Source organism: Mus caroli, chromosome 13 (assembly GCF_900094665.2).
Source record: "Mus caroli chromosome 13, CAROLI_EIJ_v1.1, whole genome shotgun sequence".
Lineage (NCBI taxonomy): Eukaryota > Metazoa > Chordata > Mammalia > Rodentia > Muridae > Mus > Mus caroli.
The window spans coordinates 42,785,897-42,792,877 of NC_034582.1; the positions used below are offsets into that span (position 1 = coordinate 42,785,897).

At 42.9% G+C, this 6,981-nt stretch overlaps 1 pseudogene; it reads left to right on the top strand.

Annotated features, from left to right (window-relative positions):
* Positions 1 to 4,285: 4,285 nt before the first annotated feature.
* On the top strand, positions 4,286 to 5,436 carry LOC110308196 (annotated as a pseudogene).
* The last annotated feature ends 1,545 nt before the right edge of the window (positions 5,437 to 6,981 follow it).

The following is a 6,981-nucleotide window of genomic DNA, read 5'->3' on the forward strand; positions in this document are numbered from 1 at the left end:
CAGAGTACAAAGATTTGAGCAACATGTAGTTTGGTTAAAAGTAGAAGTACGTTCAAGTCATGAAAAGGGGGCATTTAACCATTAAAAAGGATGGTGATTAAAAGGAAATCAAATACTTGGCACCAGACAATAAGAAAGATACCTACAGGGAATTACAGAAAGTGGGCAGTCACCATGAAACCCGAGATCAAGCTGTAAGGCTATAACCCATGTGAAAGGGCTTATTGGAGAAAGAAAGACTTCTCAGATACCTGAAAACAACCACCTAGGCACTCAAAAGTTGTAGCATCCATGTACCTATGCATGGGCATAGCTGGTAGCAAGCCCTGGTGGTGTCCATACATGTGGGTTTTCCAGGTGTCTTAGGTAGGGCTTTATTGCTATGAAGAGATGCCATGATCAAGGCAAATCTTATAAAGGCAAACATTTCATTGGGACTGGCTTAAATTGGCGCTGGTTTACAGTTTCAGAGATTCAGCCCATTATCATCATGGTGGGAAGCATGGCATCATGCAGGCAGACTTGGTGCTGGAGCAGCCAAGAATTCTACATCTTGATGTGAAGGCAGCTGGGAGGAGGCTCTGAGAGTCCATACTCGGTAGAACTTAAGGCATAGGAGATCTCAAAACCTACCCCCACAGTTCCATACCTATTCTAACAAGGCCACACCTACCCCAGCAAGCCTTACCTCCTAATATTGCCAATCCCCTTGAGCCAAGCATTCAAACACATGAGTCTATGGGGACCAAACCTATTCAAACATCACATCAGGCATATAAAATGGTAGAATGTTGGAGTCATAGAGGACAGGTAGTGTGTAACCAGTTGAGTGTCCCTATAGACAACCCAGGGCAATGCATGAGTCCATGAGAGAGAAAGCATAAGCTGTACTAGAGATACCAGACAGTGCAGTGTCAGCCAAGAGAAGCTGCAGGCCACAAATAGAAGCAGCTGAACAAAGAGGCCATGTAAACTACAGATGATGGTTACTCACCTGTTGGACTTCACATCTTGCTATAAACTCTGAGCATGGTCCTATAAGAGTTAACGGCCACCCTGCTAAGTTTCATTCCTGTGTTAACTCCATTCTATCTTTCCTTGCCTGATGTGTTAGTATTAAAGGAACGGTTGAGACTTTGGGCAATTTTGCTGAAAGATAAATACCTCTTATAATGTGAGATGCTCGTGAGACTTTAGGGAAAAGTGGTTGGAGGTTATTGGCTTGAATATGAAATGATCTCCGTGGGCTCATGTGTTGAAATCTTGATTCCCAATCAATAGTTCTGTTTTGAGAGGTGATGGAGTCTGTATGGAGGGAGAACATCACTGGGGACATGTCTGGGAGGTTATACCAAATCCTTTGTTTCTTCCTGCATTGGTGCTTTTTCCTCTACCACATGAATTTGCTGCCATGGTATTCATTCTACCAAGTACATAGTGCCCAGAAGCCTCATGCTCAGCCATGTGTTCAGTTCCTGAACTCACTGGCTAAAAGTAAGTTGTTCTTTCAGGCACTTTGGCTATAAATATAGTTATAAAAGTAACTATTACTCCATATAAAACAATAATTCTTCGCTGATTTCTGAATACCCATTATTCTCAGACAACTTCATATATGTCTACACTGTATCTTGATTGTATTACTCCCAACAACTCCCTCCATTCCTTCTAGACTCCCACACATATCACCTCCCTATTCATGTTCTCCCTTTGTCATAACACACTGGACCCAGTGAGTACTGCCTACTTGAATGTTGACTGATTTGACTGGTCTTGCCTTGTGTAGGTCATGTGCAGGTAACTGTTACTGAGCTTGTGAATGCAATGGTTGTGCCATGTCTAGGAGACATCAGTTCACAGCATACTTCTTAATCTTCCAAATCTTATATTCTTCTGTGGCTATCTTTTATTCTCCAAGCCTTGATAGATTTACATAGCTGTCCCATTTAGATATGAGTGCTTAGAAATTATTCCCTCTCAGTCCTGTGACCCTTATGAATCTCTATTCACTGCTGCTCACTGCAGCAGAAGATTCTCTGGTCAAGGTTGAGAGGCACACTAATCTATGAAGATAAACATCAGATGGTAGTTTGACAGTGTGTCAGTTTACTAAAGTAGTATTTCACACCTGGTGACTATGCCCCACTGAGCCATGGGCTTTTGACCAGATTTAGCAGGGCTAAAATCTGTTCATAGAGCAGGTCTCAAGTCCAATCAGTGATGGTTTGCTCCACAAACTTCATGCCACTATTGCTTTAATGAGTACTTAGTAACATATTTTTGTGTCATATGCAGTTACATATCTGATAAAGCCATGGACTTTAATCTTGTCGAATGCCCAGCACACTGGAAATTTGTACCTACTTTTCAAAGACCTCATAAAGATCCTGTGTTCAACTCAGAGTTTGTTTCTCATTCTCTCACTTCCACGGTATTGAGATTTTCTAGGCTCAAGCAGATGTATTTCTTCAAAAGGAAACATATTAAAATGCATTTAAATGCACCAAAAGAAGCTGGGAGTTCTGATGCACATCTTAAATCCTAGCACTAGGGAGGCAGAGGCAGGTCGGCCTGTGAATGTGAGGTCAACCTGTTCTACATTATGAAGAGTTCCAGGACAGCCAAGGCTACATATGAGACCCTGTCTCAAACCAAACCAAACCAAACCAAACCAAACCAAAACAAACCAAACCAAAACAAAACAAACCAAACCAAACCAAACCACACTACCAATGAAGAAAGAAAATGAAAGAAAGGAAGGAAGGAAGGAAGGAAGGAAGGAAGGAAGGAAGGAAGGAAGGAAGGAAGGAAGGCAGGCAGGCAGGCAGGCAGGTGGGGGAATGCATGAAGAATCTACTTTCATGTTGAGTGAACAGAAGGTTCATTCCATATGCAGAAAAGCCCTGGGAGATTTCCCTGAGAGACTAGAGAATCCTTCACAGGGCCAAGGGTGCAAATCCTTCAGACAAGAGAAGAACACTGCTCATGAGACAAGAGTGAATTTCCTCTTTCCCGATGGATACAGAGAAAGGAAAGAAAGAACTTTATCTGACTGAGGAGCTAAAGACAGCCAGGGATGAAAACTCTGAGGGCGTGTTGGATGAACTGGAAACAAATGAATGTTTTTCTAGGGATGATCTACAGCACTTGCTTAAGTGCCTTTGTCAGGTCTGCTTCTCAACCAGGGAGACAAAGATGAAGTGGAACCGTTGAGAGCTATTTAAACAGACAACTAGAAGCCAGAGGCTGGGGAACATTTAGACCTTTGTATTTTCCTGAGTCAATTGCTAGAAAAAAATCATGAATCTAAATACTAATTTTTTAGACATGCAAAGTTACCACTTAAGCAAATTCAATGTCTTGTGACAAATTTCCCGCCTTTCTGTCTAAAGCCATTATCTTTGCTTTTCAAGAATAATCAGAAAAATTTTGCTTGTTGTTTCAGAACCGATCAGTTATTCCAAGGCATGCTAGAAAGCTCAGCACTTGCATGGTAGGATTTAAAGGTTGTACTGAATTCCACACTTGCCACACCTGGTAAAAGTGTTTTCTTTTGTCCAAAGGCTCTTTTTTTGCTTGTGGACGTTGTACATCGTGGTGCGCACTAGGCTCCGCACCACGATGTACAACGTCCACAAGCAGATGCGTCTGCTGGGTCAGGTATTCCTGGAAATCTTTTACAAAGTCCAAAGGCTCTTTTTTTTTTTTTTCACCCATCTTGGTGCTTTTTTTTTTCCCTTTCTTCTGCTTGTGGACGTTGTACATCGTGGTGCGCACTAGGCTCCGCACCACGATGTACAACGTCCACAAGCAGATCATACACTTTGGTCTTCATTCTTCTTGAGTTTCATGCGTTTAACAAATTGTATCTTGTATCTTGGGTATCCTAAGTTTTGGGCTAATATCCACTTATCAGTGAATACATATTGTGTGAGTTCCTTTGTGATTGTGTTACCTCACTCAAGATGATGCCCTCCAGGTCCATCCATTTGGCTAGGAATTTCATAAATTCATTCTTTTTAATAGCTGAGTAGTACTCCATTGTGTAAATATACCATAATTTCTGTATCCATTCCTCTGTTGAGGGGCATCTGGGTTCTTTCCAGCTTCTGGCTATTATAAATAAGGCTGCTATGAACATAGTGGAGCATGTGTCCTAAAGGCTCTTGATGCTGGAGAATTCAGCATTTCATGCCCTACAGTCTAGCAGATGCGAGGTTTAGGCAATTTGAACTTTTAGAAATTTTCTTCTTTACTGAGATGAAATAAGTCAGATTCTCGGACCTCGGCGACCTCCGGGGATCCAGGTTTGCAGACTTCTTGTGCGCAGCTAGCCGCCTCAGGTGTTTGAACCATGAATCGTTTACTCCTTTTGGCTGTCCTCTGCTTGGGAACAGCCTTAGCTACTCCCAAATTTGATCAAACCTTTAGTGCAGAGTGGCACCAGTGGAAGTCCAGGCACAGAAGACTGTATGGCACGAATGAGGAAGAGTGGAGGAGAGCGATATGGGAGAAGAACATGAGAATGATCTAGCTGCACAATGGGGAATACAGCAATGGGCAGCATGGCTTTTCCATGGAGATGAACGCCTTTGGTGACATGACCAATGAGGAATTCAGGCAGGTGGTGAATGGCTATCGCCACCAGAAGCACAAGAAGGGGAGGCTTTTTCAGGAACCTCTGATGCTTCAGATCCCTAAGTCTGTGGACTGGAGAGAAAAGGGTTGTGTGACTCCTGTGAAGAACCAGGGCCAGTGCGGGTCTTGTTGGGCGTTTAGCGCAGCGGGTTGCCTAGAAGGACAGACGTTCCTTAAGACCGGCAAACTGATGTCACTGAGTGAACAGAACCTTGTGGACTGTTCTCACCCTCAAGGCAATCAGGGCTGTAATGGAGGCCTGATGGATTTTGCTTTCCAGTACATTAAGGAAAATGGAGGTCTGGACTCTGAGGAGTCTTACCCCTATGAAGCGAAGGATGGATCTTGTAAATACAGAGCCGAGTTCGCTGTGGCTAATGACACGGGGTTCGTGGATATCCCTCAGCAAGAGAAAGCCCTCATGAAGGCTGTGGCAACTGTAGGGCCTATTTCTGTTGCTATGGACGCAAGCCATCCGTCTCTCCAGTTCTATAGTTCAGGCATCTACTATGAACCCAACTGTAGTAGCAAGAACCTCGACCATGGGGTTCTGTTGGTGGGCTATGGCTATGAAGGAACAGATTCAAATAAGAATAAATATTGGCTTGTCAAGAACAGCTGGGGACGTGAATGGGGTATGGATGGCTACATCAAAATAGCCAAAGACCGGGACAACCACTGTGGACTTGCCACCGCGGCCAGCTATCCTATCGTGAATTGATGGGTAGCAGTAATGAGGACTTATGGACACTATGTCCAAAGGAATTCAGCTTAAAACTGACCAAACCCTTATTGAGTCAAACCATGGTACTTGAATCATTGAGGATCCAAGTCATGATTTGAATTCTGTTGCCATTTTTACATGGGTTAAATGTTACCACTACTTAAAACTCCTGTTAAAAACAGCTTTATAATATTGAACACTTAGTGCTTAATTCTGAGTCTGGAATATTTGTTTTATAAAGGTTGTATAAAACTTTCTTTACCTCTTAAAAATAAATTTTAGCTCGGTGTGTGTGTAAAAAAAAAAAAAGAAATAAGTCTCCATGATCACTAGTTATGATGTTTGGGATCAAATGCATGAAACTGTAGGTAATCTTTACTTCACAGCATGTATATAAGCCAAACATTTATATGATGGTTGCATTATATTACTTGTCTGTGACTAAGTCCTGTAATGTAGGCAGTTAGGTATGCTTCCCATATAATGAGTATAAATTGAAGGCTGGGTGATGACTTGGTGGGTACAATGCCTTCCATATAAGTCTGAGGACTGGAGTTCAGAAGTTAAAGCCCACATACATGCCAGGTAGGCATAGCATCCTTTGTGCAACTTTAGAGATAGGCGATCCCTGGAGCAAGCTGTCTAGTTATATTAACTGGATAAGCAAGTCCTGTATTCAGTCAGGTACACAGCAATTGAGGGGGGGGAGAGAGAGAGAGAGAGAGAGAGAGAGAGAGAGAGAGAGAGAGAAGAGAGAGAGATATCTAACATGAACCTTGGTGCTATACATGCATGCACATACACACATACATGTACCCACATACATGCAAACATGCATGCGCACATGAATTCTCACCATACACACATTAGAAACAAAGAAAAGGTAAGAACTGGCCTTGGATTTCATATTTCAGAGAGACCCATTGCTCCAAAGACTGAGATCTGAACTTTGATCTGAGTGATTTGCACCACATTTGATTCTCCTCCTCCTCCTCCTTCCCCTTCCCCTCCTCCTCCTCCTCCTCTTCCTCCTCCTCCTCCTCCTCCTTCTTCTTTACTGAAGGTTTAGGTAACAGAAACAATATTTTTTTCCTCTGTGTTGCCCCAATGCTCCCATCTCAGTGAGCTCACAGCATCCCATTCTTCCAATTGCCCATTGCAAAGCTTTGTGCCAGCTCTTCCAATCGACTTAATTTTGAGTGGGAACTCAGCTGCTTCAAAAATTCTCTCCTAAGAGGAATCTGCCAGGCACGATACAGCTAAGAACTGCAAAGGAGACCTGGTGCAGTGGTACATGGTGAATGAATGGACATATCCATGGTGCTCTGTTACCTGCCGTTGTTTTGATTTTACATTTTCTTAGCTGCAAATCAGGCTCTGCAAATCTTACTTTCTTGCTATTGCTTTACGACTGGAAAAGTATCATTAAGCAAGTTGTGAAATCTCCAGTGTTCAGTTGGATCACACTTTTTGCAAAACAGGTAACCTTAAAAACAAGAGTTTGAACAGGGAGTCTTGGTGTCTGGTGGATATGTCTACAGTGGCACATGGCCTGTGAAGTTTTCCTTTCCTTGTCTGTTTCTTGATCCTCCCCTCCCCTCCCCTCCCCTCCCCTCCCC